Source organism: Onychomys torridus, chromosome 4, assembly GCF_903995425.1.
Source record: "Onychomys torridus chromosome 4, mOncTor1.1, whole genome shotgun sequence".
Classification (NCBI taxonomy): domain Eukaryota; kingdom Metazoa; phylum Chordata; class Mammalia; order Rodentia; family Cricetidae; genus Onychomys; species Onychomys torridus.
The window spans coordinates 38,076,791-38,104,614 of record NC_050446.1 but is presented as its reverse complement, the minus strand read 5'-3'; the positions used below and the strand labels follow the sequence as shown (position 1 = coordinate 38,104,614).

General features: G+C 40.7%; 1 long non-coding RNA gene across 1 annotated transcript in view; it reads right to left on the bottom strand.

The window, feature by feature from the left end:
• Window positions 1–4,988: 4,988 nt before the first annotated feature.
• The window catches only part of LOC118582404, a 58,743-nt gene continuing 35,907 nt past the window's right edge, over window positions 4,989–27,824 (bottom strand). Inside the window, exon 6 of the long non-coding RNA XR_004944768.1 lies at window positions 4,989–5,078. This is a non-coding gene — a long non-coding RNA (uncharacterized LOC118582404). The remainder of the gene's footprint in view (window positions 5,079–27,824) is intronic.

Below are 27,824 nucleotides of genomic sequence, written 5' to 3'. Positions count from 1 at the left end.
AAAGGCAAGCAGAAGGATTGCAGAGACAGTGTCAGGGACTGGAGAGATGGCTCAGTGTTTTGGAGCACTTGCTGCTCTTGCTGAGGACCTAGGTTCAATTCCTAGTACTCACATTTTGGTTCAAAACAATCTGTAACTCCAATTCCAAGGGCTCTGACACCCTCTTCTGCCCTCTGCCCTCTGCCCTCTGCCCTCTGCCTCTGACCTTCTCAGGCACCAGGAAGGTACAAAACAAAACAAAAGAACCTCCATACATAGGGAACAAAATACATAAATCTGAAAAAAAAAAAAACACTAGCAAAAAACATCATGAAATCTCAAAGCTACAGAGAAAATCTTGTTTTTGGAAAGAAAATAAACCATATAAAATATGATATTGGCAGGACATGCCAATTGTAAGAAAACAGTAAAAAGGCTTATCAAAGTACTGAGAAAAAAATAAACTGACATCCAGGCCAAAGAAGTGGCTCAGCAGTCATGAACACTTGATGCTGTTGCTGAAGTCCAGGGTTCAAGTCCCAGTACCCACAGGGTGGCTTACCACTGCTTAGAACTCTAGTTTCAAGGGATTGGATACCCTCTTCTGACCTCTGCAGGCTCCTACATGCATATGGTGCACATACATGCACTCACACATACAATATACCCATAAAGGTAAAATAAAAATAGTTGAAAACTTTTGGAACCAAGTGTGGTGGCATGTGCCAGTAACCCCAGCTCTCTGGATACTGACACAGGAGGATAGAAAGTACAAGGACAGCCTGGGATTGCCCTCTCAAAAAAAAATCAGGTTTTTTTCAGGCTGGGGAGATAGCTTAGTGAGTAAATGCTTGTTGTTCAAGCATAAGGACTTGAGTTCCCATTCCCAGCACCTAAGTTTATAAAGAGAGATGGAGGTGAAGGAGTGTGCCTCTTATCCCATCCCTGGAGGTAGACAGAGATAGAAATCCTCAGTCTAGGTTTAATAAAAAACTGTATCTCAAAAAATAATGTGGGACGTCCTAGAGGAAGACACTGGGTAGTTACACACACACACACACACACACACACACACACACACACACACATCCCAAAACAGTTTTTCAGGATAAAATTTTGTATTTTAAAAGCAACTGTACAATTAATAGCACCAGCCAATATCAGATAAGATATATTTATAAGAAAAGCACATTTATATATTTTTTACAGATTAAAAAAAGGAATAGCTCACTGGGAAACGACACAGCAAACAAAATTTTAAGTATACTGCATAAAATATAGTAACACTAATAAAGATAAATAGTAAATAATCAATCATAATCAGAGAATGTGATGCATTGCTCACAACTCCGATTATCAAGTTGACTGCAAATTAACAGAAATTGTCAAGACAAACTAGAGAAGGAGAAAAAGTGTAAACTACATTATTTGGTAAGGAATCGGTGTCTAATGTACAGCACCACACAGCTCACCAATAACAAGGGACAACAAAGGCAGACAAATAGCCAACAATCTCATGAAAGATACCAAGCATTACCACTTACTGGGGAAATCAAATTAAAACTATGACATGACCGCAGCCCATTGGTTAGCAAATCTCTTCCTTTTCTGTGCTGTGATAAAATACTATGACCAATGATAACTTAAGGTCGAGGTTATTCTGGGTTGCAGGTCCATAAGTGTAGATGTCCATAACAGCAGGGAGGGCATGGTAGCAAGGCAGGAAGATGAGATCTCACTGTACCCGGGAAGCAGAGAGAAATGGAGCAGGGCTATCAACCCTCAAAACCCACCCCAGTGACCCTCAAAGCCTGCCCCCCGGTGACATACTTCCTCCAGCAAGCCTGAATCTCTATAACTTTCCTTAACTTCCCTAGACAGTGCCATCAACTAGGAACCAAGTGTTTAGATACTTGAGCCTAAGGGGACATTTTTTTATTCGAGCCCACATCAGATAACCATCACAAAAAATTATTAAATACAGAAAGTAAGTATTGGTGATGTAAGGAAGTTGGAACCCTAGTGCATTGTCACTAGAAAGGCAAATGTAGCAGTCACTGTTGGGGGAAAAACATGGCAGTCTCTGAAGAAAAAAAAAAGTCAAAAATAAAATTACCATATGACTTAGCAAATTTACTCTGGGTATATACTCAAAGGAGTTGAAAACAGTGCCTGGATCAGATACATAAGAGCCAGGTGATCACCAAGTCATTCACAGCAGCCAAGATACAGAAACAGCTGAAGCAGACACACGGCTGAGAGAGGAACAGATGAAATGCGGCATATGCATATAGATTACTCAGCCTTGAAAAGGAAGAAAATCCCCACAGTTGCTACAATACCACGGCATCTTAAGTACATTGTGCGGAGTGGAACAAGTCGGCCATAAGGGAACAAACACTATAGAACTCCATTTATATAAGGTACTAGAATATTCAAACTCATTGAAAGTGAATTGTACTACTTCCTGGGAAGGAGAAACCCCAGCTGTTGTGTAGTAGGTAGAGTTTTATGCAGGGAAGATGAGAACATTTGGGTGGATGATGGCACTGATTGTCCAATTAAGTGAACACTATCGAATTGTACTTTAAACGCTTAAAGTGGTTATGTATATTTTATTAAAATAAGGAGAGTAAGGAAGCAGGGAGGAAGGAAAGGAGGGAGGGGAGGAGAGGGAGGGAGGAAGGAAGGGAGAGAGGGAGAGAGGAAGGGAGGGAGGGAGGGAAGGAAGCTAGGTATTTTGGGAGAATCTAAGAAAAGGAAAAGATCCAGGTCTTGCTTCTATGTCCTGGAATTCTAGGTGGAGATAAGTTATTTATGACTCTTGTCTTGGCACAGATTTCCTTGTAGAATAGAATGGAAAAATTGAGGCAGAAAGAAGTAAAAAATAGAGTCTCCTCTAATACTGAGTGAGAAAAATTCCAAGGCGCCTCAGCATCCCCAACTTTCCTATATAGTTTTTCTAACTGATTGCTCCTTTCCTGTTTCCTTGTTTACATGCTGATTATCTGTCCTTTGTCAACCGCTGTAGTTAAAATGCGAACTGTGTCTCAAAGGTTGATGTGTGTTAAAGAGTTGGTCTTTTGAGCTCATAGCACTGTTAGGGGAGGTGGTGGAGGCTAAGGAAGGTAGGGCCACACAGGAGGAAGTAAGACACTGAAGGTTTGACTGAAAGCTAGTCTCTTCTCTCTCTGCTTCCTGTTAACCACGATGTGTGCATCCTCACCAGGACTTCTGTGCTGGAACTGATTCAAGCTTTGAAACCAGGAGCTAAAATACATCTTTCTCCCCTTAGACTGTTTACAGCAGATATTTTGTCAAAGCAGCAGAAAGTCTAACGTCTCACAATTATAACCTTCCTGAGGATCTCAGGTTATTCACTACCTGTGTTTAGAAGAATATTGGATTTGAACTTGGACCCCATGAATATTTGTTGAATGAATTAACAACACCATGGAACTTTGTGAGTAATATGCAAATGATTCTAAAAGAATTGCTGGAGATACAGCTGCAGCATCAAATGCAATATGTGATGCATATTTTGGTGGCTAATAGGATGATCCAATGTAGTACTCCCAGGCATTTGAAGCATTTTAGTAACCACCATGTATTAAATGGGCTCTGCACCTGGAAAGCTTAGAATGTGTGGGTTCATCTGTGTATCACCAGATGCTTCTGATGAGTAACCAAGACATTTCAAACCACCTTCTATGTTGTTCTTACTGACAATACATGAAGGTTCCACTGGGTGTGGTTTCCACACAATTGCTCCAGCCAATTCACCCACAATTACCTAGGCAAGTGATTCATGAAACCATTTACTTATAAATGTTGATACTGGTAGTTAGAAGTAGAGAATGACTGTTTGCAAGAATTCTGTGGCTATCTAATGTTTAATTATTCAATGTTTCTAAAAGTAAGCTCATAATTGAGGCAATGTATAATGTTAAACACATGTCACCCACACCACTTTTAATTCCTAGCATAGATATGTTTATATAAGCAATGTGCTGAGACTTTCACAGACAAGGGATTTGGTAAAGTCTGTCTATTTGCCTGAGGAAGGAACTGGAGGCAGTATTAAAACTGTAGGAAATGATTCCCAAGGCGATTTAGATGCACACACACACACATACACACACACACACACACACACACACACACACACACACCAGAATGCACACACATACCTGCACATTCCTGCACCAGAACGCACATACACCCACCAGAATACACACAGAGACACACAACATAATTCACACACACATATAAAACCATGTCTAAATAGCAAACAAACAAACAGAAAACAACAAAAAACAATGCCCACAGTTTTTGGAGATGCAAAACCCTGTCAATCTATGTGCAAAACTGAAAACCAGACTATTGTCATGAGTTCAATAACAAATATGCAATGGCAGAGTCAACCCAGAACTCTCTGGTTTGTCATATGTGTATCCATGCAACATAGAGAAGCCTAGATATATGAGGCCTCAGAAAACACTGGAAGCAGTGTTTCTTCATCAACAATTTACTTTAAAACACATTATCTGCTCAAGAGAGTAATGAGATTAACAATTCCTTTTTTTAACTCACAAAATGTTCAATGACCTGAAAGCAGGCTAGCATACTGTATAGGTAAGATGTGACAGAGAACAGGCACTTACTTCTTTTTCGTGGCAGTATAATTTGATGTGATCTTTTTTGAAGGCTATTGAAACTATCTAACAACATTTGGAATTCTTATACTTTGTCCTGGGAGTACCTGAAACAGCTGGAAACACTGACATCTGCACAAAGTGTGAAGGGTGGTGTTAAAAGTGTGAAATGTGTGGTTAGTGTAGAAAAAATAATTTCTCTGCATGTATGCTCACATTTTTGTGCATACCAGTATGTAACCGTGTGTGTGTGTGTGTGTGTGTGTGTGTGTGTGTGTGTGTGTGTGTGTGTGTGTAGGCTAACCTGCCTCATTAGCATAAAGAACCAGGAGCAGTTGGTCAGCTTACCTGCTTGTTCTGTGATCTTCTTCAAGGGAGCTTCTCAGTGATCATATTCACACTCAAGTCCTCCATGACTGGAAGGAACTCACTGGTTCAACAAGCCTGGGGAGCCACAGAAGAAATTCAAGTCATTTGCATGAGCTAAATATGTTCGTTTGGTATCCACTGTTCATCATATGGTGCAGACATGAAACAACCCATAATAGGAAGCAGCGGTGACTGAGGCAACAGAAAGTAATTCTCAGCCTTCAAGAAAATGAATACACACTGCCAAGACACATGCAACCAAAGAGCACCAGTGAACTCACAGGAATTTCAATGTCAAAAACATAGTGGGTTTAGGGGATGGTGAAAGAAAACTAGAGATAAATCAACTTGAAAGAAAAGACACAGACAGTCCAGTCAGTGGTGTTAACACACATTTAACAGGAATTCCTGGATTGTGGAATAGAGAAAATAATAAAGAAAGAAGATTTTCTAGAACTGAAAATAATATCTCTGGACTACATGCTTTTTGTGGATGGCCTCCAAACACAGCTGACTGTAGCTCCTATCCCACAATTTTTGCAGTGAAAATTTGTTATACTTTTCAACAAAACCAAACTTAGATCACATCTTAGAACTTCCCTTGATTAACAGAACATAGGTTCTGAGAGTAGGCATGAGTAGGCATGATGCTGCTGTCTCCTCTTCTCTGGAAATGCCGGGTGCCAGACTGAAAGAGAGCTCAATTAAATGATGATCAATGTGTAGATGAACATGTGTGACAGAACACCATGACAACAAAGACTAGAAGGGAATCTGTGTGGTTCTTCCAGTCCATCTCTGCTGTCAACTCAGCACAACCCAATGAACGGCCCACTCAGGTACTTCATGGTGACATGATTTCCAAGAGCTATTATTTAGATCTTCAGTGTCCCCGAAAGGCTCATGCCATGAAGGCTTGGTCCCCAATTTGACACTTCTTGGGAATGATGGAAATTCATAGGGAGAGGACTTTAGGTCATTGGAGGAATGCTTTAAATGGGATCCTGGGATTGTAGTCTTTGTCCAGTTCACTCCACAATCATGAGGTTTTGCTAGTCACACACTCCCACCCCACCATGATATCCTGCCTCACCAAGCGACAGACACAACTTACTACAGAAATGACCCAGATACTATACAGAACACAAGTGATAAGGGTAAGAGCCTGCAAATTTCCAGAAAGAACAGTCATATACCAAAGAATGAGAATCAAAATGGTGTCTAACTATTAAAAAATGAATTCATAATTATATCTGCCTAAAATACCAATGAGATAAAAGTGCAAAACAGATCAAATTTTAGACATGGGTGTGATCAGAAAATTTATGAAACCCAAGGAACAGTAAGGCTGAGTCAAAATGCAATGAAATGAAATTCAGTTTGACAACAATCTGTAATCATAAAACAATTTTTAAAACATAACATTGGAGTCAGTTTCCAGCAAGAATATCCTGAAAGAGAAAACAAATTTTGGCAAGAGATATATAATTATATATGTAGATTATCTTTTTAAGAAATACAAGACACGCTTTAATAGGAAAGACAGGGAGAGAGGAAATTGAAGCTCTCTTCTCTCCCTCTTTCTCCTATTCATTTGTTTCAGTAATACTTTCTTTAGATAGGCACAAGTTTTGTGCCATAAGAATATATATTGTATTTTCCAGAGGAAATCTTAATTTTTTTACTTTGAAATCTCATATAGAGTTTGACATTTTATGCCAAATGTATACATTGCTTATATAACATATATTGCTAGAAATATTGAAAAATACTGCTTAGAACAATTTTGTTGTGGAAAAATAAATCATTTTTCATTTAATCTATTTATGTGCATAACAATAAGTGATATCATGAGCTGAAGAAATTATTGAGATTTTTTTCTTTGTGGACTTCGGAACTGAAAGCAACAATATATATTTTGTAATAAAATCTATATCTTTGAAAACTCCTAATAATGTAAAAAATTCATTAGATAGATCATGTCAAAAAATTGAAACATTTTGTACTGGTCTATATCTCCTGTGCTTCATTTCTCGAAGCTCAAATTATACCTTTGGGAACTAGGAACTGAGGGATCTATTTTTAAATCCATTTAGTTTTACTTTGTAGTATCATTAATATTGTACATTTATGGTATAGTGGGAACATCTTGACATATGCATATAAGGAGTATGGAGGCTTCAACTTTGTTTAAATGCAAAAGAGTTAAAGCTAAGGTGTCTTTTGTTCTCTGTGCAATTAATATTCGGGAGTGTTATCATGATGTGACTTTCTTGAATCTCAGTTGTTCATTTTTGTTAAGAATGGGCATTAGTATTTAGAGCTTAGATCTTTACTAGAGATGAGAGAGAAAGAGAGAGAGAGAGAGTTGATTGGCATATAATTTAGTTACCTCTCAGCATGGCACACCTAGACATGGAAAGTGTATAAGTCCTGTAGATACAAAGTGACTTTTAATTGAGGAACTGGAAATATGCTACTTGACAGAAGACAGAACAATTTTTTTAAGACAAAGAGAAAGTTTGGAAGGAAACAGTGAATCAGAATAGGGAAAGGGCTTCAACCAGGAGTTAATTAATGTTGTCACATTGGTTTCTGTAGTGCCTGATCTCAGTTCCCAAGAAATGCCTGTAGGCATATCTGCAGGACATTTTCCCAACTGCTTGGTGATATAGGGGGGCCCAGACCTAGGCAGGCGGACCTAAGCTACATGAGAAAGCTGACCACGAGTCTGAAAGCAAGCCAGTAAGCAGTGTTCCCCTTCGAGTTCCTTCCCTTAGTCCCTGCCTTGTCTTCCCACCATGATGCATTGTATCCTGTAAGATGAAATAAATCCTTTCCCCTCCCCATGATGCTTCCGGTCAGTGTTTCATCATGGCAATGGAGAAGCTAAGTAGGACAGTTTGGGACATCAATTGATCCAAAGCATCTGACAGGGTCCTTGAATTAAAATGAAACAAAACACAAATGAGGGGAAAGTCCTTCACAAGATACAGAGATTTTGACTCAATCTTTCTACAAACCTCGTCCAGGTAATAACAGTTCTAATAAATGTCATTCCTGTGCAGCTGGTGGTCAACAGGGCAGACCATCTTCTGTTGTCTTGAAATACAATGACTCCCGTATTGCAAAGTGTGGTTCATAGTGTAAAGTCTGGCATGCAAGCTCAGACTCCAGCTTTGATCCACAGAAAAGCGACACAGGAATGCAGGTAATGAAAGGCAATGCCATCCATCACTCTAGCAAGACCACTTCAGTCATTCCTTGTAGATACGGCTATGATAAAGAATGCTATGTCACAGTCTCAACAACGTTAGCTGTGGTTAGAGAGGGATAGACATTGGACACATAAGAGGAGCTAGAGAGCCCTAGATAAGTGATCCAAAAATGAGAAAGAAGTGAAAGGAAAAATGGAAAGACAATAATGGTGAGAGGAAGAAAGAGGGAAGATAGTTTTAAAAACTTCCTCAACAGGAAGAAGCAAGATGCTCTTGGCTGCAAAAGAGTGTCTGGAGGGGATCATAGATGGAAAGCGGCTCTGCTCATGCCCCATGCCCTTTAAATGCTACCCTGTCTTGCAGGCAGGAGGCTGCCTGCTCTGGTTTCTGGGTTATCCAGGACTCAGGTCCTCTTCCAACTATGTTCCATCCCCCAGGAGTAAAGGACACAAGGCCCTCACAACCCACATCTTCCCTTCCAGATTTCCTTTGGTGCATTTGAGACCATGGTGTTCCCTGCATAATGCTATCCCAAATGCCATGTAGGCCTCAGAGATTTACATAGGCTTCTTCCCAAGTCACCTTCAGAAGATGGGTTTTTACATTGTTGGTGTTTATACTCCTAGTCTGAAGGAATAGCTAAGGAACAGTCACTTTTAGTGTAGGGCTATAGCCAAAATTTGGAAAAGATTAGTATTTTGGTTAAATGTACAACACCCCCCAGAAGCTCATGAATTTGAACCCATGTTCTCTAGCTGGTGGTGCTGTCTTGGGATGCAGTGTTGACATGTCAACTTGTGTTTTCATTATGCAGGTCTTATTTAAAGCAATGTAACTATTGCCACTACTCTTGGTTGCCTCCCAGAACTTAAAGGTAAGACCCTATTGATGAAGACTCTACACACTTCAGACACAGGATTTGGAAGAATCTAGCTGGAACTTACCTAGAAACCTCCTCTCTGACAACTAGCTCCCATAGTATCAGAGAGCACTATGCAAGATGCCACCTAAGAAAAAAAGTCAGCTTGTAAAGCTTGTGAACTATAACAATGACCAGCCGACAAGGTATCTCCAGTGGTGCGATATTGGCAATTTTGTCTTGAGGGTAACCAAAAGCTATTCCATTGTACTTAAGGCTCATTCCATGGGAGAGAATACATGCCTGGTACTTTAAACCTAGCTAACCACTCATGACTAGAGAGCTCATAGACCCTAGAGAAGAAACAGCTACTGCCATTTTCCTAAACCAATATAATCCCTAACTGTATTCTAAATACTCATCCTTGTAGCCACAGATAAATTTAGTTCATCAAAGTAGTTTATTTGTGCATCAGACAGAGACTATTACAGAAATGGACAAAATGAAGAGAAAACTGACTATGAGATGTCTATTGCCAACTGATGTGTCTATAATGCAAACCTACACCCAAGGCTCAGGGAAAAATCACAGAAGAGCAAGGAGAGAGGCTGTAGGAGCCAGAGTACCAGGACATCTGCTGCTAGATTGTGTAGATTGTGCCTTCTCGTTCTCTCTCTCTCTCTCTCTCTCTCTCTCTCTCTCTCTCTGAGACACTGTTTCTCTGTGTAGTTTTGGTGCCTGTCCTGGATCTTGCTCTGAAGACCAAGCTGCCCTTAAACTCACAGAGATCCATGGCTCTGCCTCCTCAGTGCTGAGATTAAAGGCATGCACCACCACTACCTGGCTTAGATTGTGCTTTCTGTGTAGGACAGGGAAGCTGCACCTGTGAAATCTTAAAAATTAGAATAGATAACCTGAGCAAAGATAGCAAAGACAAAAACAAAAACAAAAACAGAGTTACAGATTTTTCTACATCTGCAAAAGCCAAGACTCTAACTTTCTAATATTTTAATTTATTTTTTAAGTTAGCATACAAAGGCTTTCATTATAGCAATTTCATACATTTGTATCATTATATTTTGCTCTGATTTAAAATGTCAGTGTTTGGACTTAGCTGAAATTAACCAAAGATCACCTCAATTAGGATGGTTAGTATCAAAGAAACAGGAACTAAAAAGCATAGAAAAGGATGGAGAAAAATTGGAACTTTTACATCTTGCTGGGGAGATGGCAGATTTTCTCACAGCCAGTGTGGAAAATAATATGGCATATACTTGACAGTTCAAGAATAGAATTGTGTTATGATCTAGTAGTTCCACTTCTGGATGTACACTCAAAGGATTTGAGAGTAGGGTATGGAACAGATATTTGTAACCCCATAGCAGCATTACTTACTACAGCAAAAAGAAGGAAGCCACTTTGGCATCCGTAAATGGATGAAGCAAGATGTGACATATAAAAGCAGCAGAATACAGTATAAGGAATTCATTTTGGCACACACTAAGCAAGGGTGAACTCTACAGATGTTATGCTAAATGAAGAAAGTAAGTCACAAAAAGACAAGTCCCACACAATTTCACATATATCGAGTGCCTAGAACAGTCAATATGACAGAAGCTAGAGCAGCTCTTACCAGGGGCTAGAGTGGGGGAGGGATGAGGTGAGTAGATGCTCAATAGACATGAAATTTCAGTTTTACAAGACAAAAGGAATGCTGGAAACTAGTGCCACAATAGTATGGGCACACCTAACAGCACCTAAGTATTTGCTTACTGTGACTAAATTAATACATTTTATAAGTATTTAATCTATAACTGGAATATTTTTGGTTAATAAAGTCTTTTTTGTAGGATGACTCATCCCTAACAAGGTTGATTATGCATCACTGTTTCTCTAGAGGTGCTCACGGGCCAAGAACCATATGTCACACAAGCCCAAATTGGACAACACGCTTATTTTCCTACCTTTGGAGACACCATTGCCCTTGGTGCATTAAAGGGATCCCATCATCCTTCAGTGACAACATTCTGTTCCCCTATTAACCCGGGAGAGAGGGTATGCTTGCATTTATCCCCAGAACACCACCACACCAATATGGATACCTTCCAGAGATGTGTGTCTGGCAGCAGACCAAGAGACTTTGGACAAAGAAGCTTCAGAGGGGTAATGTATGATTTCCCCTGCTACTGTGGCATGAATGATGGTCATGTCATTGCTGGCATGCAAACCTAGATATTAAGCAATTGCCTCACCCACTACAAGGTCGCTACTGCATCACCAGAAGGACTTCGATTGGTGTGGTAAAAATGACTGGGGTCCCATCCATGTCCTTGAGATTGAAATTTTGACTAATCCTTCTCTTATTCAAATATCTTCTGCAACAGGTTCACCAACAGAAGGTGGCCACAAAGGTGACCCTACAGGTTTTATTGGCTCTCAGACACCTAGATCAGAGTCCTCCTAGAGAGATAATGCATGCGAGGCTCACTGAGATACAGAAGGCTACTGCCTAAAGCCCACCACCCCAGACAGCTCTCCAGGACTGATGCTCTTCCAGGCCTGGTAGTCAATGACAGGTATGAGCTTGTTTGGCAAGCCAACCTAAATCAGGCACAGTCCTTTATGCTGAGCTCTCCTTAGGTGGGGTCAACAAGGTTAGGGCAATGCACCCTAGTTCCCACTGAGCATGTCCTACAAAACAATAAAAAGAGTGGATAAGTGGGATGACTCATCCCTAACAGGCTTGAGGCCCAGCCAAGTAAAAAATACTTTCTAAGAGCCAGCCTGGGTCTGCCTAAGGGTCTTAGCAACAGCAGCTGAAACATGATCTGGAGATGACCTGGACCTATGAGAGCCAGCCATGTCATGTCAGCTGATGCATATTCGTCAGACCTACCCCCAGGGTGGGGTGGAGGATATATAAGGCTTGCTTCTTCCTGAATAAACTGAGCTTGTTGTTTCTACATTCTCCCAGAGTCTGTGTGGTTTGACTCTGTGCCTACTTGGCCCCCACCCACAAAGGGAACAACAGCAAAGGACCCTGCTACATTTTTTGATCTCTATGAAAATCTGGAGTTTGCCCCAGAACTTATTCTCTTACTACTATTTTCTATAGAATAAAATCCTAAGAATTTTCTCCTAAATTTGTAAAAGCACAATTTCTAATGAGACAATATTTATACAGAAAAAAGCTGGAGAATACGATACTTTTCATTCCTTCTTTTCTAATAACAATTCTATGTTCCATCATTGGTACTACATGATAGGAAATGCCTACTTGATCATGTTTCCAGCGAATGTCTATCCAGGTTTGTTTCTTGTAGCCATTATTTTCAACAATATTTCATCTACCAAGTTTGAAATATATGCAAACTGACTGCCACACACCTGTTCCTAGATATAAGCCATTCTTGGTCAAAGAATGACAGTCCACAAGCATGTACGATGTACTTCACCATCCTGTGCAGAGTTGAGCTTTCTCAGTCTCATCGTTGAATAAATGCAAACCCTTTGCAATTGCTCCAGGTTACTGTGCACTTCAAACAAGAAGTCTGTAGTAGTATTCCTACGGGGGTTTATAATTTTAGTCTCACAGATCCAATGCATAACAGATGAACCGCTTTTTAAAATACCCCCCACAGAGTTGGTGTTTGGGGGGAAAACTATAACTTGCAGTTTAAAAATGCAAATACATTTATTTATTAAAAAAAAAAAAAAAACAAATCGTGAAAAGCCAGAATGGACTGATTAGCAGTGAATGTTTTCCCCAATGCTTTTCATTTGTTTGCACTAGAGAGAAAGGCCCTGCTCAACAGAGCTGGTGCGCACAACAGTGATGACCTAAATTATCTTTTGCTCTCCATCTTAGTATTTGGCTGTGTAAGAAAATGTAGAAAAATGAGAAAAAAAATTCTGCTGAACATTCCCCAAAGTGGAGACTATGAGTTCAACAGGAATAACTTCACAGTTCTGTCATGCTATTTTTGTTTTGATTGATTGATTGATGGATGGATGGAGACAGGATCTCATGTCATCCTTGTTTATCTATTTAGACATGGTCTCATGTAGCCTACACTTGGCTTGAACTTCCTGTACTCATGAATTGCCTTGAGCTCCTGATCCTTTTGCTTCAAGCTGGGCCTGCAGGCATCTGTTATTTTTAGTAACAATACTTAGGGTTCCCTTACAATGTCGTGACCTCACCAGTTCATTGTTAGGATAGCATCATGGTTAAGAGTATATAATCCTTGCAGACAGGTTTAGTCTCATAAGTCCTTTGCTTATGTCTCTATTCTAATAATGGGGACACATGAGTCCTGGAAGTTCTCCTTAAAATCATCTTTGATGCTGGGCAGTGGTGGTGCATGCCTTTAATCCCAGCACTTGGGAAGCAGAGGCAGGCGAATCTCTGTGAGTTCAAGGCCAGCCTCTACAGAGCAAGTTCCAAGACAGCCAGGGCTACACAGAGAAACTATGTCTGGGGGGGGGGGGCTCTCTTTGTCTCCCTTCCATCTGTTTCCATCATATATAATAAATGCCACTGGACTTTTATCCTCAAGTTTCCAAGAAAAAGACAAAACAAAATAAAAAAAAAATCGACCTCCTCTACCTTAGTTTGTATCCTTTCTCTGTTGTTCTTACTTTCCCTAGCTTTTTCTTACATAAATTGGCATTATATAGGGATAAGATTTTCAGTATACATTGTCAGCAATTCATCTCATGCTCACCCTGTCCAGTCTACCTCTAGGTTGTTTGCTATGTTCTCTCTCTACAAATCCAGGAGAATTAGAAAGAAGTTGGTGGGGGGGGGGGGAGATAATTGAGCAAAGCCAGAATTCTCTTTGCAGACAGTTGGAAACAATCAGGAAGAAACTAAAAACTTCATATACCAGTCACTCTTAGTCAGTTCATCCTAACAGTTACATACTTTTCAGAGGATCCAGCCAAAGCCTCACCCTGCTCACAAAACATCTGGAAACTTAAAATCCCAAGCAGCAAGCACTTGATAAATTGAAGGCGCTCTTCACTTCCTCTCAGGAGCCTCAGAGCCCTGAAACCCTCTCAGAGGAGAGTTAATGCAACGGCTTTTGCACAGCACATTTTTGCTGTAGAGATCTGGAGTAGTTTAGGTCGAAAATTTGACCCCAAGCACCATGAAATTCCCGCCCATGAAGTGAGTCCCAAGCAACATCTGGAGTCTTATGCAGTGAATCTCTAAATCTTCACTTCCCCATGCAGTGCACAAACAGGTTGCACATTATGATTTAATCAGCTGTCTTTAGAAAAACAGGCACTTGGAATTCAAACACATTAGAACCAGTGGTGATGTTTCAGAATAACAGCAGGACTACACTCCTACCCCAGAGCAGCCCTGGCCAAGAGTTCACTGTATCCCTTTCCAATTCCTCCCCTGTACAAAGTAAACTTTCCTTCCTTTGGTCAAAGGAACAGAGGATGAGCTACCTCAAAGAAAGCCCAGTGCTCTTGTGCCTCATGAATCACCAAGAGACTTGGTTCAACATTAGGTCACCATGGAACACAGACTGTAACAGAAACACATAAAGGCTCCAAACAGGGAGAGGAGGGATGCTCTTCGGGAATATTGTTGCCAGAGTAACATAAACCTAGTGTGTTTTCACAAGGAAATGAGTCACTTGTTTCTGTTGGCTAAAACTCTGTTTTCTTTAATTTCATATTTTAGCTTTTCTAATATATGCCGAAAGAGCCTGGGGTTTCCAGTCTTCAGACAGGGATATCTCCCTAATTAAAAGCTCAACAGAGGGTTTTGCATGGCAATTAAAGAGAAGGGGATGAAAGGAACACTCTAGCAAGGGGAAGCACACAGGGAATGTAGAAGCAAGAGCACTCAAGGCACAATCAGTTGCCCAGAGGGGATCAGATGGGAGTCTGCACTGGGAGATCCCTCAGAAGACAACTCTCGAAAACATCCACTGAGCCTCTTCACTGAAATAATACAGCACACTCCAAATCAGTGTATTTTCTTGTCTGGAGTCACTGGGTATTGCAATGTTTTTATTTCTTTCAGATGGTCTGACACTGGAAAGCCCAGGAGCTGCAAGGACCATGAGACAGGAACACATCCAAGGAAGAGGGAAGTAATCATTAATGGGCCATCAAGCAATGGGGACTGCCGCATTCAGTAGAAAAGTTCTGTGTTGGGTATAGATGATACATATCTTGCAGTTGGGTTTATCCTATGGGGTTCTGGGTGGTGATTTTTTTTTCCTGGAATGCCAGAACATTATTTCTCATTTTTTTCTACAAAGGCTGGAATTCTTCTAAATATGTCAACTGATTTAAAAAAAAATGTCAACCTTCCCTCCAACTTACTACAGGAATAATACAGCTACACATAGAGCCTCTGAGTGATACAGATAGAAACAGAGATGGAGAGAGAGAGAGAGAGAGAGAGAGAGAGAGAGAGAGAGAGAGAGAGAGAGAGATCAGACTCCGACAATTTTTAAAAGTCATCAAAGAGACTGGAAGGGTAAGAAGGGAAATAAATATTTGACAGATGGAATGCTGGCAGATGGCCTTGGTGATAGGTAACAGCAGGAAGGCCAAAAGAAGAGAGGACTGAGAAAAATCCACATAAATGTGATGCTTAGGAGTCAACTGTTCCCATAAGGCAGAAAGTGGAGGGATGGCTTCTGGGCCCGCAGAAGAGATGCTTAGCCCAAAAGTAGGTAGTATTGACCTCCTTAAGTGTTATGAAAAGCAGGTGATGAAACCCAGCCATAGTTAGACATTTAAGGAAAGAATAGCAGAGGAGGAGGAGGAAGCTGACTCTGCCCTACTCCTTTAAGTAAGTGGTCCACATTTGACTTCCGTTCCAAGTACCTTCTCAACATATTTACTTGATACTCAATGCTCTGTTCCAAAACATAATTTTAAATTCATAAAAAAGAATTCCTTCCTCTAAACCACTGTGTCTTCTTGGCTTCATCATTTCTGCCAAGGTTGCCATCATTCTGACTGTATGACAATCTTGACCCCAAAGCCACCTCTAAGTCTTCTCCTTCCTCCCTCCCTCCCCCCTGCCTCCCTTCCTTCTTCTCCTCCTTCCTTATCTCTCCCTCCTGCTCCCTCCCTCCCTCTCAGACGTCCAATCAATCATCCACCAAGTTGATGAGTTTTTGTGTAGCGTTCTATTTTGTAGTCTTGCTTTCTTTTTTATTTCACAACCACATCTGCGTCCAGAAGCCCTGCTTTCACTTCACAGCTAATTTATTACAACCATTTCCCAATTGGTCTCTGCCTACAATCACCCACTCCTGCAACCCTTCCTACTGGTTGAAGCAGATGGGCTGTTTTGAAATTTCACTGAGCTGGACTCATCCCTGCTCCAAGGTTCCCCTGAAATCCGGTGCCTTATAAGTTTAGGTATTCAAGGTAGTGTTCGAGTCCTTCTTTATGTGTCCTCTTTCACCGAGCTCTATCTTCCCTACCACTCATCGGAAGTCCCTTTCTCTGCGCCTCTCACTCCCTCTCCTTGCTCCTCCTACCACTCAAAGATACTCCGCCTCTTGGAAAATATCCCTACCCAGTTCATCCCTCAACGACCTTGTCTAACCTCACTGACCACCTCCTCCTCAAAGCCTGGGCCTGTAGGTATTTTATGCCATAATCCACCTTATATTTATTTGTTAAAATTTTAATGAGTTTGGATCTTGTGTTCAAGAAATCTTACCTTTCTTACAGGTATACTGAAGTGCACCTGTAGACTCGGTTTACTCCGAAGGCTGAGGCAGGAGGATTGCTTGAAATCAAGAGTTTCTGACGTACTTAAACAGCGTCTCGAGACCCCATCTCAAAAAGAAATTAAATGAATAAAGATTCTTAACTTTACAAAGACTGGTCTTGCTGGTAGATTCTATAGTCTCAGTGATGTAGCTACAGTAAGTATTTCTTGAACAATGATGATAATTAGCTTAATAATGTCATCTGTAGCTAGTGAGCCTGAGTTGAATGTTTTTAATACATTTTAATGAGTATGTTTTCAAGATGTTCATAACTTCCTTTATAGACATCATTTGTTCATCTTTCATGCATGTCTGAAAGATTTAAGAACATTAATTAAATGTCTAATCAATTTGCATCATAATTAGCTCCTTCCAAATCCCTATTTAGAACCGTGGTCTTTCTTTTCCCTTAGAAACATTTCTTCTCTAGATATTTTTCCTACAACATCTGTGCTTTTATCATGTAGACTTCATTATGTCTTCACTCTATCTTTATTTTTAAGTCACTACTTAGTTTCTATACTTTATACTAGAAAAGTACAAGGTATAAATAGTCTCCCATCTTTTCTTTTGAATGGAGTATAAGAAAGCAAATAGCTGGGAGTATGACTATATGCATTTGCAACTTTGGCTGATAAAAGCAAACAGTCATCTGTGTGAATGTGACCTATCTTACACCCACAGAATCCATGAGCACCTGTTTCTTTAAGGTTTACTCACGCAATGCATTGGCAAATTTTGAAGGGTTCTGTCAGTTTCATGGGTGAAAAAATGTATTAATGGCAGCAGGTTTTAAATCACCTTTATTGAGGTTTAATTAATATAACAAACCTATTGTAAATCATTTGCTTTTTGACTGATGGTATACTTATGAAACCACTACCACAAGCACAGCATAGAATATCGCCATGACCCATGAAGATCCCTCCTCTCCCCTCATATCCAATCCATTTCCATCTTCAGGTCCTGAAAACCGCCCACTGCTGTTGAGTCTCTATAGCTCTCCCACTTACAGAACCTGCTGTAAAGGGTTCTGTAAGGACACACTCATGCAGTATATACTCTTCTGAATAGCTTCTTCCTTAGGGAAAGCTTGTGAGCATCTTCCATGCCAGTGTGTGTCCTGATATTTAATTCTTTGTACTTAGAGAGCAATAATCTATCGCTAGGTATGATGTTGTTGAGAAATAGCCATTGTCGGACTAGCCCGACCGCAGCCTGTAAGCTACTCCAGTAAGTCCCCTTTATATGTAGATTTGCTTTATTCTTCCAGAGAACCTGTCTAACTCATCAGGCTATAGCAAACTTTTCTTTACCCACTTACCAGTTGGTGGGCATATATGATAATGTCCTATTTAGGGCTATTATGAATGAAACCACTACAAATAATTAAATATAAATGTTTGCATAAAGATATGTTTTCATTCCCTTGTATAAACATATAAAAGAACTGCACATAAGATTAGTGAGTGGTGTGATGTTTATTTTTAGCACTGTAAGAAGCTGCCGTTACTTCTCGAAGTGGCTGTGCCATTTCTTAAACCCCTCTAACAGTGTGTGAGCATTCCTCACACATCCCCATTCACACCACATCATCACCAGCACAAAATATCATCAGTTTTCAACCACAGTCGCTTTAGAGGTTACATACTGCTAACTGAAGTTTTAGCTTGTTTTTCTCCTTGTCACAGTCAGTGTTGAGTATCATTGCCTGTGCCGCTTATACATCCTCTTGGACAGAGTGTCTTCTCACATTCTTAAAGATTGGGTAAGTCTTTCCTGAAATTCCTGGGACATGCACTGTCTCCTGTTTCAGACTTTGCAATATTTGTTTTCACATAATAAGACATTTTGGGGACCTGACCCATGGAATTCATTTGTGTTTCACAAACATCTTATGTGCATAGCCAGAAAGCTATTTTAGGCGACATTTTTTAAAGCACCTGTGTTTTGATTGTCACCAGTTACGTTAGATCATGTGAGGAATTTTCCATTTGTGACACCACCTTGTTGCTCAAAAGTTTTATGTTTAGAGCATTTCAGATTAGGAGTGCTCAGCCTATGTCTGGATATTTGTTCATATAGAGTGTAAATGTACTTTCATATTCCAGTTAAAGTGCAGAATCAGGACTAAAGGTAGTTCAGGGGCAGAACACACCATAATAGGCTTGAATTCAATCTCCAGCTTCACACCCTCACACAGAGAGACAGAGACAAAGAGAGACAGAGGAAGAGGTAGAACACACACACACACACACACACACACACACACACACACACACGGGAGAGAGAGAGAGAGAGAGAGAGAGAGAGAGAGAGAGAGAGAGAGACTTCACACACATTTCCTTTCATTTTCATTTTTTGGCTTTCATTTTCTCAGCAGTCTTTTGAAGAGCAAATGATTCAAGTATTTCGTTATTTGTTCCTTTTATTCATTCAATAACTCATTTAGGTTAAAAAACAGCATCCTCAAACGACAAGAAAGACTTCCTCCAAGTACTTTTTAGCAGTTGCTGCAGCTGTCCGGGCCTCACAAACACTTCTTTTAATTCTCGGACCACCCCATTTTACAAAGCGAGTTGGGCCTCTTCGGCTCCAGCCCACATGTTATAGCAGACTACAGTGCTGTGGACAGCTACACTTTCTACTTTGTGACCACCAGGACACTGGGAAAGGGAACTGGAAGTTAGGTTTGCATTTTTAGGCAAGAGTCTTGCTATTCAGTCCAGACTGACCTCAAACTCCCAATCCTCCGGCCTCAGCCTCCTGAATATTGAGATTGCATGTGTACACTGACATGATGAGCTTCAGATTTAATTTAATTTTAATAAAATTCAATATTACAATTTATGAGCTTATAGAGTGTGTACTGGGTTTCTCATCTAACAAAGGCATTCAACTTTCTTATATCTTTAATGGTTAAATCCTTCCACTTTGATATTTCTATCTATGATCTATTTTAATTTTTGTGTATAATGTGAGGCAAGGGTTAAACTTCTCTTTCCCCTTTCTGTTCACTCACTGAAAAGGCCATTCAGACACCATTGCCAATCATCTCACAATCATATGGCCATCTGGTTCTGAATGCTCTACCCTGTTCATTGGTCTCTATGCCCCACTGTATACCAATATATCAATATTGCACTACCTAATGACTATAGCTTTATAAAAAGGACTAAATCAGGGTGTGTGAGTGCTACAGTTTTATTGTTCAAAGTCATGTTGGTTAGTTTAGTAGTTTAGAATCTTTTTGTTGTTGATGTTGTTTTGAGACAGGGTTTCTCTGTGTAACAATCCTGGCTGTCTTGGACTTGCTTTGTAGTCCAGGCTGGCCTCAAACTCACAGAGACCTGCCTGCTTCTGTCTCCCAAGTGTGAGTGCTGGGACTAAAGGTGTGTGCCACCACCACCTGGCAGTTATTCTAGAATCTTATTTCCATAGATATTTTAGAATTAACTTGTCAGTTTTATAAATGCACTATAATTTTAGTTGATAACATAATAAAATTACAGATAAACTAACTTCATTTAAAAACTGAACACAATACTAACTCTTCCAAGCCACAAACACTGCCTTTAATTATGTATAGGTGTGTCCCCATCTGTGGGTATGTACATGGGAATACTGGCACCCTAGGAGGCAGAACCCCAGTCCTTTGAAGCAAATGCTCTTAACATGAGACATCTCTCCAGCCCACTTCCTTTGTTCTTGATTTGAAGGGGAGGCCATCAAGTCAAGCCTGTTGATGTTCCTTCATAGAGGGAGGAGGCATAGAGGGCCATTAGCCCCCCACCTTTGAATTCAACTACCCCCGTCTTTTCTTCTTTGCCAACTGCATATACTTTGTCCCAGCCACCCATGGTCTCAGGCAGTGCTAGAGTATTCCGTATATGAGGTTAACTATGGAGAGGGATTCTATCAATTCAGTTATAAGGAAGTTGTCATCCATGCTGTGGTGAGATTGTGTGTGTGATGTGGTTGTTTGGGGGTCACTCATGTTCCTGAAACTAACTCCTCACCCATGCTCCTAGAAGTAAGCCCCAAATACTCCTTGGGTCAATAAGATATACCTGGATGGGATGATTACTCTGTTCTGTCATTGGCACTCTATCTGGGGTAAATAGATGTTTATTCAGCTATCCCCAGGAAAAATTTACATGATACTAAGTAAACAGTCACTAAATAAAAAAGCTACCAATGTCCACTAGCACCTGCCTGTAACCCAACACTTTGGGAGACCGAAAACAGGAAGATTGTGATTTTGAGGCTAGCCTAGGCAACAAAGCCAGATCCTGTGTCAGAAAACAAAAGCAAAATAAAAATAAGAATCTACACTAGGTTGCAAACAGGGTAGATTTTATAACAAAAAATACTAATAGCATGCTGGCTAGTTTTTATGTCAACTCAACACGAGCTGAGAGGTCCAAGCCACAACTGAGAAAATGCCTGCTTAATGTCTAGCTGTGGACAAACCTGTAGAGCATTTCCTTAGTAAGTGATTGATGCAGAAGGCCCAGATTACATGGGGCAGTGTCACCCTGGGCACAGGTGGTCCTGAGTTCTATATGAAAGCAGGTTGAGAAACCCATGAGGAGTAAGCCAGTAAGGAGTATTCCTCCACGGCCTCTGTATCAGCTCCTGCCTCCAGGTTCCAGCCCTGCTTGAATTCTTCCCCTGACTTCCTTTGATGAACTGTTGATATGGAAGTGTAAGCAAACTAAGTATGCATTATGCCTGATGAAAAAACTTGCAGCAGACTTCCTCAATATGATAAAGAACAAATACCCCCCCAACAACAAAACAGACAACCCCACACACACCTTACGTCTTAAATCACAACCACTGTTTAATACCACACCTTCACAACTTCATGAAAGGGTCTTTCAGGATCTCCTCACAGGCATTCCAACTCCCCCATGTGGCCTCTCCCACAGCTCTCCCAAACCACAGAAGAATCCACGAACCTCTTCAGTCTTGGATCTTGCACACCTCCAAACTTGTAGGAAGTAGATGACTCTACCAAGTTTTGCTGCTAGCTCAAGATGGAAGCCATTTTCCTCAGACCACAATTGCAGCATCCTCTTTACCTTGAAAACTTCCCAAGAGCAGGAAACCCCATAGGCTCTTTCCTTTCACAGCTGGAGACTTTGGTGGGTGGGACCTAACTCTAAGGACCTATCATTCCATTGCAGACTTCTCTTAAATAGCATTAATCTCATTACCGATTATAGCGTCTTTTTCAGCACATGCTGTAACTTTAATGCCCATTCCTCTCTAAATTGTACATCTAGAGTTTTTCTTTCTATCCCCACCTGTTGTTTTTTCCTTCATTGTAGACCCACAAAAGTATACTATGTGATAATCAGTACTAATGATTCTACAGACTTGATGTTACGCTATTGAAATTTACCCCAACAAAGAAATTAGTCAACTACTTTGTAATCGTGACTCAAATTCTTAGAACCTTGACAGAATGCAGCTGGATTTTTTTTTTAACCTGTGGCCCCTGGTCCAGTTCCCAATATGGTCGTCCCCTTTGAAATCTCAGGTACCAGACCTCCACTGTTGCCATTTCTCTCAGCATTACTTTCTCCCAAGTTCCCAACAGGATGGCCCATTAATCTCTGCTTACAGCCTCCAGTGGCTTTTCTAGCCCAAAGTTCCAAAATCTTCCATGGCCTGGAAGTCACACCGTCTGGTTGACCACTGCAATGGTGGACACTTCAATGTAGCACGAATCTTAAAAGGTTTTATTAATAAAAACAAACCTGGAGCCAGGCATTGGGGTGAACACCAAAAGATCAGAGAAACAGAACAAGCCACAGCTACCTCACCTTGCCATCTTCTCAGCTGATCTTGTTTTCCTCAAACTGGAATCCTCTGAGTCTTTACCCGAATGGATCTCAGCTGCTCGAAAGCCTAAATGCTTAAAAAGACTTCTAGTTCCTGGTCCTTGTGCCTTATATACCTTTTTGCTTCCTGCCATCACTTCCTGGGATTAAAGCCTTGTGTCTTTTTCAAGCCAGACATGAGATCTCAAGTCCTGAGATTAAAGGTGTGTGCCACCATGCCTGGGTCTATGTCTATCTAGTGGCTGTTCTGTTCTCTGACCCCAGATAAGTTTATTGGGATGCACAATATATCAACCACATTTCTCAGTACCAATTGCTGTACTAATTTCTGTTCCTTTTCTGTGATAAAGGAACTAGATAAAAACAAAGTAAGAAAGAGCTTGTTTAGACTCACAGTTCTGGAGGGATAGGGACCACCGTGGTGGGGAGGACATGGTCAAAGGAACAGGAAATGGGGCCAGGCTAAAAAGCCCCAAAGCCTATCCCCAAGGATCCACTTTTTCCAGCAAGTTCCACTTCTTGAAGGGACTCCACCCTTTCCAAAGAGAACCATCAGCTGGGGATCACGTGATCAAAGACATTAATTTTTATGGGGGACATTTCATATTTAAACAGTATATCTATCTCTTTTTTCCATATCTCATTTGACTGCTTAAAAAAAAATCCTAGGTGAAAAGTTTCTTTTAGTACACTAGAAGTATCTCTCTGTGGCGTTCTGACTTGCCTAGTATCTGATCTGAATTCTTCTGTCACTCTTAACGGTTCCTCTGTTCATATGTGTATAGCATCTTTCTGGTTTTAAGGTTTTATTATTGGTAGTTTTCAGTAATTTGTTTCATCCCAATTTCTTCATATTTTATATCCTATATTAATTGAATTTCTTGAAATTATGGGTTTCTGGTTTTCATCTAATTTGGAATTTTGTAATCAGTATTTCCTCAACTACTTTCATTCTTGCTCCTCTTTCTGTTAATTAAATGTATGTGAGACAGTGTAATGGTGGGTAATAAACCATTGGCGATCAGCTATTTCCTTCAGCGTATTTCTCTGAGTTATTTCCTTTAGCTATTTCTTACTGCTGCCTTCAAATTTACTGATCACTTGGTCTTCAATGGCCAATTGACTGGTCACCTTACTGGATTAGTTGGGGTTCTCTGGAGAAACGGAACTGATAATAAATAATATATTTATTACTAAGGGGGTTTTATTAGATTCGCTTATACACAATACCCATGTAGTAGCCCATCCATGACTATCTGCGTAATGGAGAGCTTGAGAACCCATGAGGCTGGTGCAGGTGACTCAAAGAACTCCTGGAGATTCCCTGGTCTTCAGTGCACTTTGTAGGCAGAAAACACCAGTTTCTACTGGAAGCAGCAACAGAAATGGATAGCCCTATTCATCAAGAAGACGGCATGCTTGCAGGTAAGCAATGCTTCTCTCTTAGACCTCTTTATATTTGGGTTGCTGCTGGAAAATTTGACCTATTCTGTGGGAGGGTCTTGCCTCAGCTCCCTTAATCTCTCCTGGAAATGCCTTCACATATAGAGGCATGTATCCTAGTTGATTTCTGATCTAATCAAGTTGGCCATCAAAATGAACTATCACCCTAGCTTAGTGCATTTAAGTCATTGCATTTCTATTTATTTGAGAACTATAGTAGTTAATCTTCTCTTTGCTGGGACAAAGTCCTTGACAAATGCAGCTACAGGAGGAAAGGGTTGATTTGGGTTCATGATTTAAGAAGAGATAGATTTCATCATGGCAGGGTACCAAGTCACAGTAGCACCCCGAGGCAGCTGGTCACACTGTCTTGGAAGTCAGAAAGCAGAGACAGAATGCTAGCATTCATCTGGCTTCCTCCTTTTTATTCAGTCGGGCACTCCAGCCCATAGGGTGGGGCTACCCATTCAGGGTGGGTCGTCTCAGTTAACACTCTCTGGAAATACCTTCACAGACCTGCCCACACATCTGTTTCCTAGGTAGCTCTAAACCCAGTCAGGCTGGCAAAGATTAGCCATCACAGATACTTTTTTTTAATGGTTTCCATTTCTCTTGTAAGAGTGTCCAAGTTTCAAAGTGTTCTCAAACATACAAAGCCTATTTGTCACAGTTAGGTTAGCATCCTCGTATCTAGTACCATCGTTTCTGTCCGTATGCATTTATTCATTGTTTTTCATTTTTAGGAGGACATTATGGTTTTACGTTTGTTGATGACTTTCTTATATTCCTCTGAATAATTTGATTGTATTATTAGGTGCCAATTTGAGTAATTTGAAGCCAGGTGGACCATTCTGAGACCTGCTTTTGAACTTTGTTAGCATAAATCCAGTCCGTCTTTAGGGCCAACTTTGCCCTACTTCTGAGGATTCTGTTCAGTTCAACTCAGGCTGGTATGAACACAAGCCATTTCTGGTCATGTGTGAAGTCCGGGGATTTGTCTGCAGACTGATTTCCAGTGGCTTCTGAGCGGAGTCTCAGGTCGTTTCCTCTCATGCCTAGGTAGACTAATAACCTGGGAAAGACTCAGAGTGCCCTACAAATCCCCACAGCCTTCACCACAGCTATTCTCCTCCCTCAGGCTTGGCCTCACAAATCCCAGCTCTGTCGGCCACTCTCAAAATCCTCTCTCAGTAGGACAGCCTGTCTTTTTGGCTCCCGCTTCCGCACAGGAAGTCTGGAAACTGTCTCCAGGCCCACGGCATCAGTGTCTTAGTGTATTTAAAGCTTGATGTCTTCCTTCCCTTCCTCCCATACACACTCCCTCCCTTCCTATCCCCTTTCCAACCCCCCAATTACTGTTTTCTGCTTTGTCTTTATTTTCTTTTGGGAGTCTATACCCAGATTGCTTATTGTCCAATTGCTGTAAACTTTTATTTTCTCTCCTCTATTTTACCTAGTTTTTCAGTTTTTAACAGGAAGTTGAATGTGGTAACCTTTACTCAGTCTGGAACATTGGAAGTCTCCATCAGTTCTGATGCACTTTCTCTACAAACAAGACCAGATGCGTCTCTTCACGGTATAAGGGGTGTAAGGGGGGACTTCTGTGTTGCTGCCCCTCTGGGAAAGTGTTCACATCCTCCACGAATTTGTTATTGTTGTTGCTTCTTTCCTCATTTTCAGTAACCTCATTTATTTCTAGAATTCTCCTCCACTGATTCTTTATAGTTCAAAACTTATTTTTCTTATTCATTGATATTTTAATAGTTCTTCCTAAAATAATCATTCTTCTGATTTCTTTAAAAAAATTTAAAGAATGTATTTAACTATGTTTTATGTGCATTTGGTGTGAAGGTGTCAGATCCCCGGGAACTGGAGTTACAGACAGTTGTAAGATGCCATGTGGGTGCTGGGAAATGAATCCGGGTCCTCTGGAAGGGCAGGTAGTGTTCTTACTGCTGAGCCATCTCTCCAGCTGCTCTTCTTATGTCTTAAAGACTCTTCCTCCTATTTTTATATTTGTGTGTTCTCTGCTTCTTCTATAAGTGTTAAATAAACGTTTTCAATATCTAAACCTGCATACAGGACTCTACAGTGAAAAATGAACAAACCAAGCAGAGTATACTTTCTTGTTCTTAAAATCCTTCTTATAATATGTATATAGACAAAACTATACATATGTGACCTTATGGACTTGGTGGAGAGACCAAACCAAAATTATAACATGAATTAAGATTATTCCTGAAATTCTTCCCAAATCTCAGCAAAATGTTGAGCAAAACTATAAACATCTAAACAAGTTGGAAGAAAGCAAGCAAGGCTAATTTTCCAAGGTCAGTTGAAAAAAAGAGTAGAATAGGAAAGAAATTAGCCACAGAGGTGGTCACTGTGGCTCTGCTTCCAGACCAGCCCCACTTAGATTCTGTCCATTAGGAGAAAGTGAGCATCCTGAGAAATGAAGTCCAAATGCACAGAAGCCTGGGGGAGCTGGCCACAGAGACCTGAGGCAAGCAAGGTGCTGCCTCATGATTAGACAAGGATTAGATTTTCTGATTTAGCTATTTATTAATATTTCCATGGATACTGATACAGTCTTAAGCTGTCATGTTTAATTGAGGGAGCCCAAGGAATTAACTGAAAGGGCATGATGAAGATTCATTAGCAGGTCTAGTTAGTTACCCATAGCTAAGGCCTGCTCTGGTTCCCACCCAGAGACAGCTTAACGAACCTCCACTTTCTCTGACTGCCTGGACACAGTAGAGCTGATGCCCTCTCCTAAGCAGACCCTGGAAGACCTGGAGGGGGTGGTCCTATCAAATCACTTGACCACCCTTCCCTGCAGTTACATCAGATAGCAGAAGTCTCCTGATGACATTCTGTGACCATTCTGGCTTACCTTGTGAGTCTGACATTGGTACCAAGTGAGGGCCTCCTTCTGTCTTGCCTGTGTTTCCCTGATCTTAACTCTACAGGAACTCCACTATCGGGCTGCCTACTTCCCCCACTAATAGTTCATTACTCACCTATGAACTGAACAGAAGCCTTCAGGTTTTGAGTAGCTCAAAACAGGGCTTAGTCAAGCAGATAAATATGCCTTTAGTCAAAAGGATAAGAAATAAAAAACATCAATGGTAAATTATAAATATTCAGAAGAATGTGTAAATTATCACAAATAACTAATGAATGGAGAGAAAGCCCATAAAACTTAGGAAAATTAAGAAGAAAGCCAATCTAAGCATGGTGTTCCATGCTTATGGCCTCAGCCTTTGGGAGTCTGAGGCAGGAGGATTGAGTTCAGGAGTTTGAGACCAGCCTGTACAACATAGCAAAATGCTATCTCAAAAAAAATTTTATTTTTTAAAGAAGAAATGAACACAACAAATTTAATTGTAAGATTTAATTTAAATGGATAGGATAAAACCAAGCATTTCAATTATTTTGCAGAGTATGGCCATTTTCCTTCTGAAAACGTGTATTCTTACATTGGTATTGAAAAAAGTCTGAACTCTCTGCTTGTGTCAGTCACCTTTTTCAGCACTGTTGGAATGACCTTAAGGGTAGAAGTGCTTCTCTTGGCTCAGCTCAGTGGACACAGTCCACATGGTCAGGCAGGTGTGGTGGAGCTGACAACAGCAGGAGTATAAGCCAGAGTCCCACAGCACAGTCACAGAAAGCAGAGTTCCAACTGG